Genomic DNA, 14800 nt, shown 5'->3' with positions numbered 1-14800 from the left:
ATTTGTCGGAATATGCGCATATATATGTACAAAATTTCTTCGAAATATGCACGATTTTTGCATAAAGAACTTTTACTGTTATAGTTAACAATCAGATGGTTTTCCAAATTTTCCTTTGTAAAATTCTGTCTTCTATTTGTCAACATTTTAACGCACTGATAATGTCCAGATCTGATTCTACGTTAATATCCAGTGAATTTCCACTTAATTCAATTTTAATTCAATTCAATTTTTCGATTTCCAATTTTCGATGTTGGAATTTTTTATTTTTCGATTTTTCAGTTTTTCTACTTTTAAGTTTCACATTTTTCATTTCGTTTACTCAATTTTTCAAGTTCTTGATTTTTAATTTTCATTTTCTCGTTTTTATATAACAATATTTTCGTTTTTTCGGTTCCTTTTTTTTTTAATGTTTCATTCTTATCAATTTTCAGTCTTCGACTTTTCAGTTCCTCGGTTTTCCAATTTTAAAATTTTGCAATTTTTGGATTTTCAGTTATACGATTTTCCGATTTCTTTAATTTGCAATATTTCGATTTCACAATACAGATTTTGTTTTTTCGAATCTTCAGTTCCTCAAATTTAATCTTTCTTTTTGAATTTTTCGTTTCTTCAATTTTTCGATTTGTGATTTTCGATATTAGAATTTTTCAGTTTTCGATTTTACAGTATCTCTACTTTTAATTTTCCCATTTTTCATTTTTTCCCTTATTCAGTTTTTCAAGTTCTTGATTTTTCAATTTTCATTTGCCCGTTTTTATATAACAATGTTTTCGTTTTTTATTCCCTTTTTTTTCAATGTTTCATTCTTAGATCAATTTTCAGTCTTAGATTTTTCAGTTTTTCGGTTTTCCAATTTTAAATTTTTTCAATTTTGGAATTTTTGGATTTCCAGTTATACGATTTTCCGATTTTTTAATTTGTAATATTTCGATTTTACAACACATATTTGGTTTTTTGAAATTTTCGTTTCTTCAATTTTTCGATTTTTCAGTTTCTCTACTTTTGATTTTCCCATTTTTCATTTTTTTCGGTTATTCAGTTTTTCAAGTTCTTGATTTTTAATTTTCATTTTCACGATTTTTCAATTTTCATTTGCCCGTTTTTATATAACAATGTTTTCGTTTTTTATTCCCTTTTTTTTCAATGTTTCATTCTTAGATCAATTTTCAGTCTTAGATTTTTCAGTTTTTCGGTTTTCCAATTTTAAATTTTTTCAATTTTGGAATTTTTGGATTTCCAGTTATACGATTTTCCGATTTTTTAATTTGTAATATTTCGATTTTACAACACATATTTCGTTTTTTGAAATTTTCGTTTCTTCAATTTTTCGATTTTTCAGTTTCTCTACTTTTGATTTTCCCATTTTTCATTTTTTTCGTTTACTCAGTTTTTCAAGTTCTTGATTTTTAATTTTCATTTTCACGATTTTTTAATTTTCATTTTCTCGTTTTTATATGACAACGTTTTCGTTTCTTTATTCTCTTTGTTTTTAATGTTTCATTATTAGATTAATTGTCAGTCCCAGATTTTTCAGTTCCTCGGTTTTCCAATTTTAAAATTTGTCAACTTTGCAATTTTTGGATTTCCAGTTATGCAATTTTCCGATTTCTTTAATATGCAATATTTCAATTTTACAATAAATATTTAATCGTTTTTTCGAATTTTGCGTTTCTTCAATATTTCAAGCTCTTGATTTCCAGTTTTTAGATTTTTCAAAATTTTCATTTTATACATTTTTTTTTTTTCATTTTTGATTTTTCAGTTTTACAATTTTTCCATTTTTTTAATCGAAAAGTTGAAAAATCAAGAAACTGAAAAAACGAAAAATTCCAAATCGAAGACCTGAAGAGACGAAGAATTGAAACTTTAAAAATCTAAAAATCGAGAAACTTAAAAATCGAAAAAAATTAATGAATCCAAAAATTCGAAATAAGAAAAAACGAATCGAATCGTAAACATGGAAAATCCAAAAATTGGAAAATCAAATAATTGTAATACTGAAAGATTAAGAAATTGAAAAATTAAAAATCGAAAAATTAAAAACAGAATAACTGAAAAATCTAATAAACTAAAAAAATTTCCAAGTTCCAATCTTTGAAAAAGTGAAACATTTTGAAAATTATATTTATTTTTATTAAAATGAAAACTCGAAGTTAAAAACTGAAAGCTGAAAAATTGCAAATTGAAAAATTGAAAAACTGAAAATTTTCACATTGAAAAAAAAATTATAAAATCAGAAAATCGAAAAACCGAAAAATTCAAAAAATAAAAAAATGAAAAATCGAAACAATACATTGCAAATCGAAAATTCCAAGAAATGACAGAATAAAAAAATGAAAAACCGAAAAACCGTAAATCGAAAAATTGAAAAATTGAAAATTGAAAACTCGGTAAACACAAATCAAAAAACTGCAAAATCTAAAAATTGAAAAATTAAAAAATCGAAAATTTTCACATTAAAAAAAGAAAAATTTTAAAATCAGAAAATAGAAAAGCCGAAAAATTCAACAAATAAAAAAATTAAAAACCAAAGCGAAAAATTGAAGATGTAAAAAAAATGAAAAATCGATAATTCCAAGAAATGAAAAATTAAAGAATCGAAAAATTAAAAACTGGAAACTAGAGAAATTCAAAATCAAAATGACAAAATCTAGAAATTGAAGAAACAAAAAAATGAAACATTGAAAAACCGTAAATCGAAAATTTGAAGAAACGTAAAACTGAAAAATTAAATTTGAAAAATTCAAAAAATGACAATTTTCACATTGAAACCTCCTGAAATTTCAAAATCTAAAAAATGAAAGATCCGAAAGTTGGAAAATCGAAAAACTGAAGAAATTGAAATTGAAAAACCAAGAAATTAAAAAATCGGAACACTGAAGAATAAAAAAATGTAAATATAAAGAAAATAAAGCACAAAAACGAAACATTGCAAATCGAAAATTCCAAGAAATAAAAAATTATAGAATCGAAAATTTAAAAACTGAAAACTCCAGAAAATTAAAATCGACAATTACAAAATCTTGAAACTGAAGAAACAAAACAATGAAAAGTTGGAAAACCATAAATCAAAAAATTGAAGAAACATTACAAAATCGAAACATTGAATAATCGAATGATTGATAAAATAAATAAAATAAATAACCGAAATGAAAAATTGCAAATCGAGAAACTGCAAAATTAAAAATTGAGAACGCGGAAAACTCAAATCGAAATTGAAGAAAAAAAAAATGAAAAATTCAAAAACCGTAAATCAAAAAATTGAAGAAACGTAAAACTGAAAAATTAAAATCGAAAAAAGAAAAAATTACAAAATTGAAACATTGAAAAATCGAATGATTGATAAAATAAAGAAAATAAAGAACCAAAACGAAAAATTGAAAATCGAAAAACGGAAAAATGAATAATTGAAAACTGAAAAATCTAAAAATTGAAAAATTCAGAAGTTGGAAAATTGAAAAACCGAAAAATTTAAACTTACAACTAAATGCAAATCGAAAAATTGAAGAAACGTAAAACTGTCAAATTAAAATTAAAAAAACAAAAAATTACAAAATCGAAACATTGAAAAATCGAATGATTGATAAAATATATAAAATAAAAAACCGAAACGAAAAATTGCAATTCGAAAAACTGAAAACTCGGGAAACTGCAAAATCTAAAAATTGAAAATTTTCACATTGAAAACTCCTAAAATTTCAAAACGAAAAATTCCAAAATGTAAAAAATGAAAAATCTAAAAGTTCGAAAATCGAAAAAGTGAAAAATTTTAAAACGAAATTTGGAAGAGTTGCATGTCGTAAAATTGCAAATCGAAAAGCTCGAAAATCTAAAAATTGGAAAATTCAAAAATTGAACATTTTCATATTGAAAACTCCTAAATTTCACAACAACGAATTGCAAAATCTAAAAAGTGAAACATCCAAAAGTTGGAAAATCGAAAAACTGAGAAATTTTAAAATGAAAATTTGAAGAGTTGCATATCATAAAACAGAAGAATCGAAAAATTGAAGAAATTGAAATTGAAAAAACAAGAAATTAAAAAATCGAAATATTGAAAAATCGACAAATGTGATTTACATACAGAAAATAAAGAACCGAAATAAAACATTGCAAAACGAAAATTCAAAAAAATGAAATATTAATTAAAGAATCGCAAAATTAAAAACTGAAAACTCGAGAAATTTAAAATCGAAAATTACAAAATCTAGAAATTGAAGACAAAAAAAATGAATTCAAAAATCGTAAATCAAAAAATTGAAGAAACGTAAAACTGAAAAATTAAAATTGAAAAAAGAAAAAATTACAAAATCGAAACATTGAAAAATCGAACGATTGATAAAACAAAGAAAATAAAAAACCGAAACGAAAAATTGAAAATCGAAAAACTAAAAAATTACTAATTGAAAACTCGGGAAACTCAAATCGAAAAACTGAAATCTCAAAATTGAATAATTCAAAGCTTGAAATTTTTCACATTAAAAACTCCTGTAATTTCAAAACGAAGAATTGCAAATTCTAAAAACATCCAAAAGTTGGAAAATCGAAAAACTGAAAAATTTTATAATAAAAATTCAAAGAATTGCTTGACGTAAAATTAAAGAATCGAAAAATTGAAGAAATTGAAAATGAAAAACAAGAAATTAAAAAATTGGAACATTGAAAAATCAAATAATGTAAACAAAAAGAAAATAAAGAACCGAAATGAAACATTGCAATTCTAAAATTCCAAGAAGCAAAAAATTAAAGAATCGAAAAATTGAAGACGTAAAAAAAATTGAAAACTCGAAAAATTTAAAATCGAAAATTACAAAACCTAGAAATGGAAGAAATAAAAAAAATGAAAAATTGAAAAACCGTACATCAAAAAATTGAAGAAACGTAAAACTGAAAAATTAAAATTGAAAAAACAAAAAATTATAAAATCGAAACATTCAAAAATTGAATGATTGATGAAAAACCCAAACGAAAAATTGCAAATCCACAAACTGAAAAAATTAAAATTGAAAACTCGAGAAACTCAAACAGAAAAACAGCAAAATCTAAAAATTGAAAAATTAAACACTGAAAATTCTTGAAATTTCAAAACGAAGAATTGCAAAATGTAAAAAGTGGAACATCCAAAAGTTGGAAAATCAAAAAACTGAAAAATTGCAAATTGAGAAACTAAAAATTAAAAATTGAAAACTCGGGAAACTCAAATCAAAAAACTCAAATCTGAAAATTGAAAAACTCAAAAATTGAAAATTTTCACATTGAAAACTACTGAAATTTCAAAACGAAGAATTGCAAAATCTATATTTCCTCACAAAAATGTACCATTTTAAACGTGTTTCAAATTTCTAAGAATAAAAAAATCATCACAATTGAGATTGGGTGGGTGGGCGGGGTTTATATTTTGCCTTTTTTTCTTAATGTACATAGTAATCTTTGAACAACACGATACTCTCAAAGACATATTTGTAATTTCTTGTAAAGAAATAAATATTTTGCAGTTAAGCTCCGCCCCTTTGGTTGGCTGCGAATAAAAAAATCATCACAATTGAGGCAGGATGGGTGGGTGGGCTGACATTTTGCCTTTTTCTTTTAATATGTGTAGACACCTTTTCAGAACAAGAAACTTAAAACATGTTTAAAATGGAAAATTTGTATACGGGAATATCAATTTTGCAATTAGGCTCCGCCCCCAAAATATAAGCCCCGCCCTATCTCAATTCTGATGATTTTTTTTCTATGAGAAATTACCATGTGAAACGTCAACGCCAACGTAACGGCGAAAGTTAAAAGTTGGTCATCGTAAACGTCACCCCAACGGCGTGCCAACTTTCAACGGCAACGTCAACGGATGATATAAACGACGCAACCTTCGCTGCCTATTTATCTTACAACGGCAACGTCAACGGCGAACAACAACGTCAGCGACGAGTTAAAAAATCAATCACCCTTATAAATCAAACGGGTTAATGTAAACTGCAACAAATTTATTTAGAAAAATAGCAGAAAAAGCCAAAACGATGTTCAGATGTTCTTAGACTTTCGCCAAACGGAAATCATAAAAAAAATTATTGACCAGTAATAAACCATTTATGAAGATCTGTACAAAGTGCTGACTATGACAACAGCAGACTTAACTTCAAACTTTACAAGTATTTTAGGAAAATTGACGAAGTAAAACAGGCACAAATATGCATACGTATGCTCAAACCGACACAAAATATGTAATGGATCGTTAAAATATGCAATAATTAATCTAAATTTTAGAGCATTTATTTGTTATATCAAAACTACGGATATGCAAGTTGCATATAATCCGTTCTTTAAATCTGAGTCAAGGTGAACGAAAGTGAGCTTGAACCTCGAGCAAACAGTGGGTGTTAAGGTGGAGTCGAAAATGAGATATACTTATCTCTTTATTTACGTCACCGTATAAATATTGATATTTCTGAGTAACGAGACGCATCAGTCATTTCAGTTTTAAGATTTTCGATGATAGTGACTACTGGACTTTGAGACCTGGATTCATACTAATAATTACTTCATTAAATATTTCAAAAGACTATTCATTCTGTTGCAACTATCTGGCGCTTTTAATTAAACCAATTTAATTCCTCCTTCAGCAACTGAAATTGCATCAAATTAGAGTACACCCACGGATGCATTTATTTATATTTAGATCTGGACACAACAATATTTACAGTTTTTCAAATTGTGTAGAGGAAGTGATGACTATGAGGATGTACCACTGTAAACTACGGCATTGTTTTCATGCTCGTGCATCTCGCACAATAAAATTTTATTATTTCAAAACGATTTCAGCTTCCTGAGATTTTCCTTAAAATTAAGCTGAACGCCGCTTTGCGTAAACACGGGATCGTGTTTATTTAAATGTAAAGTAATAAAATGCCGCATTGCTCAGGCATTTTGCGTAAACGCCATAAAACGGATTGTAAAACGATGATTTTTATTTGTCGTGCATTAAAATAATTTGCGAGATGCCAAAACAAGCAGCATAAATTTTGTCGGGTAAACGTAATTGGAAAAATAAATAATTGTGGTGAATTCAAAAATGACGGTTTTAAGACATTCGTGAATCATTAATTAAATATTGTGAAAAAGTAGCCAATTTCGAGAAAATTATCTAATAAAGTCTACATTGTGTCTGGGGTACCGCAAACGGTCTTGGTGAGGTGAAAAGCCGCAACATTACTAACACGATGAGCGGTACTGGAGGTCAAAGTGTAAGTCACCGCCCCAAAGTCCGATTTACTCATTTTCGGAATTTCGTTTGATATAATCGAATCCGTGTTACCTCATAGCTGACGTCATTGTGTTTTTAGTGATCTCATTCTTCGATTTTTTATTTATTATCTTTGCGTCTTCGGTTTAAACACACATTAATACTTCAATCAAGATCTTAAGTAACGAAAAAAATTCCTGGGCTTCTGGTGTTAATGGTTCCTTCACGATTTCTTTGAAATGTTGTCTAAGCTTGAAGTGTTGTTGCCTTATAAAACAAACATTATGGGAACAATTTTTAAAATGTTCGGTATTGATTGATTTTCTTGCATTTGTTATTTTTCAACAGTCAAGGTTGTGAATTTTTGATAGAATAATAACAATATTCTTGTAAAGTTAGATTTAGGCAACACACAATACACGTATTTTTGAGACTTGTACAGTTTGGACACCGTGATCTGGACGGGTAGAAACGATTGAGAAACATAAATATCATGAAATAAACTCTTGAAATCTTTGGAGAAACTTCATTTTTTTAAAATGTTAACAGGATTACGAAAAAATCCGGTATAAAGACAAAAAATTGTGGAAGGTGATTTCGACAGAAAATCGAAAAATTGAAAAATTCCCAGAATTGAAGTGTTGAAAAACCGAGAAATCGAAAACTTGAAAAATCGAGAAATCGAAAAATCTGGGAAAACTGAAAAATCAAAAGCCTGGGGATCGAATGAAAAAAGTGTTAAACTGAAACATTGAAAAGTCGAAACATGTAAAATTCCATAAAGCAAACTATGAAAAACTGAAAAATCGATAATTGAGAAATTGAGAAATAAAAAAACAACGAAACATCGAGGAATGGAAACATCGAAAATTGAAAAACTGAAACATTGGAAATTTTAAAAATCGAAAGATTGAAAGATCCGAACTTCAAAAGACTGAACAACTTGAATTTTAGATTATACATTTTTCAGTTTTCCGATTTTTCAGTTTTTGTATTTCTGGATTTATCGAGAATTCGATGTTTCAATGTTTTGATTGTTCAATTTCTCGATTTTTCTATTTTTCAATTTATTGAAAATTGAAAAAAAAAATTAGCAACTGAAAAATCGAGAATTCGGAAAGTCTAAAATTTTAAAGTTCGGAAAAATTAATAATTGAAAAACTGAAAAATGGTGAAATGGGAGCACAAAAAAATAAATAATTCAAAAATCACAAATTCGAATAGTCAAAGAATTCAAAAATCTAAGAAAAATTGAAAATTTGAAAAATCCCAAAACAGAAACTTCAAAAAATTGAAAAAACGAAAAATCTAAACGTTGAAAGATTGAATTGAAGGATTGAAAAATCGAGAAACCGAAAAACCGAAATTTAAAAAAAATCGAAAAATTGAAAAACTGAAAAATAAAAAATTAAAGAATTTAAAACCTGAAAAACCGAAAAATCGAAAAAACGAGACAAGAAATGGAAACATTGAAAAATGGAGAAACGAAAAATGAGAAAACGAAAAAATCGAAAACTCGAAAAATCGATAGAATCGATGGAGATTTTGAAAGATGGAGATCTCGAGAAATTGGAAAATCAAAAAATCGAGAATTCGAAAAATCGATAATTGAGAAATTGAGAAATCAAAAAATCTAAAATTTAAAGAATTGAAGAAAATTGAAAAATCGAAAAGCCTAAATGCCGGAAAATCGAAAAACCGAAAAGTCGAAAAATCCAGAATTTAAAACGACGAAAGATTGGGAAATCGAAAAATTGAAAAGTCAGAACTTCAAAAGACTGAAAAACTTGAATTTTAAATTATAAATTTTTCAGTTTTTCGATTTTTCAGTTTTTGTATTTTTGGATTTATCGAGAATTCGATGTTTCGAGGTTTGATCGTTCAATTTCTCGATTTTTCCATTTTTCAATTTATCGAAAATTTATGAAAAATTGAAAAATAGAAATATTTGGCAACTGAAAAATCGAGAATTCGAAAAATCTAAAATTTTAAAACTCGAAAAATTCAAAAATTTAAGATTTAAAAATCGGAAAATTTAAAATCCTAAAACTGAAATTGAAACTAAAAATGAAAAAAATCGAAAAATTGAAAATCCGAAGAATCGAAGAATTGAAGAATCGAAAAATTGAAACACTGAAACTTCGGAATACTGAAAAATCCAGAAATCGAAAAATCTAAAATTTAAAAAATCCAAAAATTTAAAATCTAAAAGCTCAAAAATCGAACATTTAAAGAGCTGAAAAATCGAAAAATCCAGAAATCGAAAAATTGAGAAAACAAAAAACCAATAATTTAGAAACGTGAAAAATTGAAAACTGGAAAAATCGAAAAATTTAAAAGTAGAAAAATTGAAGGATCAAAAAATTGAAAAATCGTTAAACTGAAATATCGGCAGATTGAAAAATTGAAAAATGAAAAAAATGGAGGAATCGAAAATTTGAAGAACAAAAAAATAGAAGAATCGAAAAATTGAATAACCTCAACACTGAAACTTTGAAAAATTGAAAAATCGAGAAACCAAATAATCGAAAATTTAAAAAATCAAATAATTGAAAAGCTGAAAAATCGAAAAATTAAAGAGTTTAAAACCTGAAAAATCGAAAAATCGAAAAATTGAGTCAAGAAATGAATACATTGAAAAATGGAGAAACGAGAAATGGGAAATCAAAAAATCGAAAAGTCGAAAAATTGAAAAACTGAAAAATCGAAAAATTGAGAAATCGAAAAGTCAGGAAATGGAATACTGAAAAATGGAGAAATCAACAAAATGGAAAATCAAAACATCGAAAAGTCGAAACGTCGAAAACTCGAGAAATCGAAAAATCTATAATTGAGAAATTGAGAAATCAAAAATCTAAAATCTACAGAATTGAAGAAATTAAAACATCGAAAAATTAAAATTATTGGACGAGATATCGTGGCGGCGATTTCAGAATCATAACTAGCGGAAGATTATCTATAATTTGAAATCAATAATAATCGGTCGATTGAATCAATTTTAACCACTTTTTTGGAAAATTTTTGGAAATTTAAAAGTCAGGAAATGGAAATTCTGAAAAATGGAGATCTCGAGAAATTGCAAAATCAAAAAATCAAAAAGTCGAAACGTCGAAAAATCGAGAAACCGAAAAATCGATAATTGAGAAATTTGGAAATCAAAAAATCTAAAATTTAATGAATTGAAGAAATCAAAATATCGAAAAATTGAAAAATAAAAAGAATTGAAAATTTTATCAATCAAAAAATTAAAAAATCGAAAACCTTAAAAGACGGAAAATCGAAAAACCGAAAAGTCGAAAAATCAAAAATTTGAAACGATGGAAAATTGGGAAATTGAAAAATTGAAAAATCGGAACTTCAACAGACTGAAAAACTTGAATTTTAAATTATAGATTTTTCGGTTTTTCGATTTTTCAGTTTTTGTATTTTTGGATTTATCGAGAATTCGATGTTTAAATGTTTGATTGTTCAATCTCTCGATTTTTCTATTTTCCAATTTATTTAAAATTTATTGAAAACAACTGAAAAATGGAGAAATCGAAAAATTAAAAATTTTAAAAATCGAAATACTTAAGAATTAGAATATTGAAAAATCATAAAATGGGAACATAAAAAATTTGAAAAATTCAAAAATCTAAAATTTAAAAATCGCAAAAGTAAAAAAATCAAGAAATCGAAAAATCGCAAGTTCGGAAAGTCAAAAAACTGAAGAATTGAAATAATAAAAAGTCCAAAATTGAAAATCGAAAGAACTAAAAATACTAAAAAAATTGAAGCATCGAAAAAGAGAAAACTTCAAAAAATTGAAAAACAAAAAAATTTAAACGTTGAAAAATTAAATCAAAAATTTGAAAAATCGTAATTCGGCAGTCGAAAAAGTGAAAAATTAAAAACCTGAAAAAACGAAAAATTGAAGAATTGAAAACCTGGAAAATGGGAAAATCGAGAAATCCCAAAATCAAGAATTTGGAAGATTGGAAAGTCAAGAGATCGAGAAATGGGAAAATCATAAAATCGAAAAGTCGAAATATCGAAGAATCCAGAAATTGAGAAAACGAAAAAACGATAATTTAGAAACATACAAAATTGAAAATTGAAAAATGGAGAAACAAAAAATGGGAAAATCAAATTGTCGAAAATTGAAGAATCAAAAAATTTAAAAATTGTAAAACTCAAGTATCGGTAAATTGAAAAATCGAAAAATGAAAAAAAATGGAGAATTCACAAAGTTTTAAGAACAAAAAAATTGACGAACCGAAAAATTGAAAAATCAGAAATTATAAAAACTGAATGTGAAAAATTTAAAATCGAAAAATTGAAAGATTGAAAGATCGGAACTTCAAAAAACTGAAAAACTTTAATTTTAAATTTTAGATTTTTCAATTTTTGTATTTCTGGATTTAATGAGAATTCGATGTTTCGATGTTTTAATTGTTCAATTTCTCGATTTTTCTATTTTTCTATTTTTTGAAAATTTATTGAAAATTAAAAAAATAGAAATCTTTAGCAACTGAAAAATCGAGAAATTGAAAAATCTCAAATTTTAAAAATCGAAAAATTAAAATATAAAAAAAATTGAGAATTGAAAAATAGAAAAATCGTGAAATAGGCACAAAAAAAATCAAACCACTCAAAAATCTCAAAAGTAACAAAATCGAAAAATCGCAGATTTGAAAAGTCAAAAAATTGAAGAATCAAAATAATGAAAAAATCCAAAACTGACACATCGACAACATTGAAAAATCTGGGAAAAATAGAAGAATCGAAACACTGAAAGATCCTAAGAAGAAACTTCGAAAAATTGAAAAACCGAAACATTTAAACGTTGAAAAATTGAATCGAAAAGCTGAAAAATCGAAAAATCCAAAACTGAAACATCGAAAACATTGAAAAATCTGGGAAAAATAGAAGAATCGAAACACTGAAAGATCCTAAAAAGAAACTTCGAAAAATTGAAAAACCGAAAAATTTAAACGTTGAAAAATTGAATCGAAAAGCTGAAAAATCGAAAAATTGAAGAATTGAAAACCTGAAAAATCGAAATTTGTAGAAATGAAAACCTGGAAAACCAAAAAATCGCAAAGTCAAAACGTCGAAGAATGGAGAAAGCGAAAAAACTAAAGATTGATTAATAAAGAAATTGAGAAATCGAAAAATTTTAAAATAGAAAAATTGAAGAATCGAAAAACTGGAAAATAATTAATCTGAAACTAAAAATTAAAATATAGAGAAATAGAAAAATTGAAAATTAAAGAATTGGAAACCTAAAAAATCGAAAAATCGAGAAATCGAGAAGTCAAGAAATGGAAACATTGAAAAATGGTGAAACGAAAAATTGGAAAATCAAAAAATCGAAAAGTCGAAACGTCAAAAAATCAAAAAGCGAAAAATTTAAAAATCTATTAATCCTGAAATTGAGAAATCGAAAAACTGATAATTTAGAAACGTCAAAAATTGAAGAACCAAAAAATCTAAAAATTCTAAATTCGAAAAATGAAAAAATGGAGAAATCGAAAATTTCAAGAACCAAAAAATTGATGAATGAAAGAATTGAAAAACCCTGAAACTTCAAAAAATTGACATCGAAAAATTGAAGTCGAAAAATCAAAAATTTTAAAAATCTAAAAATTGAAAAATTGAGAAATCAAGAAATTGAAAAATCGAATAATTTAATCGAAAAGTTGAATTTAAAAACTGAAAAATCGTAAAACTGAAACATCGGAAATTTGAGAAATCGAAAAACGAAAAAATCGAGAAATCGAAAATTTGAAAATAACTTGATTGGAACCACTGAATTGGCGGCCGTCTTAGTAGTGCAACAGATCTATCACGCAGGTCGTGTTTTAAAACATACAAATCGTGTTGTTTACATAACCTAATTTGGGCCTTATTTTCATTTTCTGTGTCAAGTTACGACCTACTTTTCAGTCGAATTTGTTCTGTCAACAAATTCATCAGAAATTTAAAAAATATAAAGTATTTTACTATAACTGCACCTCAAAAGCTGTTTCAAGGTCTTTCAGGTTCACGTCAGGTAGCAAATTTTGGCAAAAATTCATCCACACAATTTCTAAACTAATTTTCAGCCTTAATTTTTTCCAGAAGAAAAAAGAAACGGATGACTTGATGAAAGTCCATTTTCAAAGTTTGAAACAAACGCAAAAGCTGCAGCTGAACTTCGAACTTCGATATCTCTGTTATTAAGTTCTGAGGTACGCATCTCCAAACGGAAATTTCTTTCTTCGTAATAACTAATAATTTTGGGAACGTTTTGTAACGTCCACAGTTTTTTCCAAATCTGTCCATTAATTCAAGGAATACATTGATAAAATAAAAACCCAGAAATGCGTGACGCCATCAAAATTATTTCAAAAAATATTTGTACACAAAAAGTCTACGATTGTTACATGTTGTTGTAACACTTTTTTTGGCTATTACAAAAGAGTGGAAAACGAAAATGTTTAAAATTCTTACAGTTTTTGCTGGGACTGGTTGCGGAATCCGCTCGTGGCTGAATTAGGTGTGGTAATTCTTGTCATCCACACTTTTGGCGAAAATAACATAAAAATAAAGACCAAATAAAAAAAATAACCCCAAGACTTTAAAATGTTTGAGTTTTTGTACATTTTCTGATATCAGATCATCGTTCTAAAATTAACTGCAGCTGTATTCTTAATATGCAATCGGTTTATTAATTGATAGTCGTTATTTATTGGTAAGGTCATGGTAACCTTTAATCGAGTGATAAACACATTCACTGTTTCGTTGTTCCGTTTTTGAGAGATCTGGATACCCTTAATTAAAACAAATAAACACATTTCCAATTTTGATGACAGTGAAAACTAATTAATTTGCCAAACCACCTAAAACAATATCATTACTCTCAGTTACCACAACCCTTAGCACTGTCTCATAAGAACCGCTCAACCCTCGACTACGAAACATAAAATCTTTAGGGTTCTCATAAAATTTAACGATGATTTCATTGTGGTTATACACTTTATTAAATGTCTTGTATTTCATTTATTTGCGACCGATATAATTTAACTGCGGCTTTCGTTCCCACCCAGTACGTGCGCATTTGGTTCCCGAAAATTTTTTATTTACCCAGAGGCTGGTCTCGATAGCGCGGATCTCCCGTCTGATTCATGCGACGCGGCGTCTAGATTATGTCGGTTAGTATTTAAGTGTGTACTATGATGACTCGTGCTCCACTTATTTCAAACGTCTCCATAGTGGCGGTAAACCGCACAGTTCCACATCGAGCTAAAACGCTAAGTGCGACCACATTTTTGAAGACCACATAATTAACTACATCGACGAACAGGTAACCATTAATCATATATTATTAGCTGAAGCGATCGTTGTGATTACGAGGTCACTGGAATTTTTAAAGCGTGGTCTATTTTTGGGGTTTCCCAAATTAGTAAAATAGAGCGGTCATTTTATTTTTGTTGTGGTCACTGTGTATATAATTGAGCGGGATAAGGTTTGATCTGAATTATTATTACTTTGATTTATTTTTGTATCGCTATTTAAGTAAGCAATCATGTTGCTCAA

The 14800-nt window shown here is 27.1% G+C and overlaps 2 protein-coding genes across 4 annotated transcripts in view; one reads left to right on the top strand and one right to left on the bottom strand.

Moving 5' to 3' along the window:
- Positions 1-14800, bottom strand: part of LOC135128710 (uncharacterized) — a 263420-nt gene that overhangs the window by 120944 nt on the left and 127676 nt on the right. The window lies entirely within an intron of this gene.
- LOC135128708 (uncharacterized) overlaps positions 1-14800 on the top strand; it is a 97902-nt gene that overhangs the window by 36990 nt on the left and 46112 nt on the right. Inside the window, exon 1 of one of the 3 annotated variants that reach the window (XM_064055737.1) lies at positions 14421-14567. The exons of the other annotated variants lie outside the window; for them this stretch is intronic. The gene's annotated coding sequence lies outside the window, so the exon portion shown is untranslated. Of the gene's footprint in view, positions 1-14420; positions 14568-14800 lie in introns of those variants that run through there. 3 annotated transcript variants of the gene reach the window in all.

This window comes from Zophobas morio, unplaced genomic scaffold, assembly GCF_036711695.1.
Source record: "Zophobas morio isolate AGI-343-1 ecotype UQ-CSIRO unplaced genomic scaffold, CSIRO_AGI_Zmor_V1 ptg000014l, whole genome shotgun sequence".
NCBI classification, from domain to species: Eukaryota; Metazoa; Arthropoda; class Insecta; order Coleoptera; family Tenebrionidae; genus Zophobas; species Zophobas morio.
The sequence above is the reverse complement of the archived record's forward strand: the minus strand, read 5'-3'. Positions and strand labels throughout refer to the sequence as shown.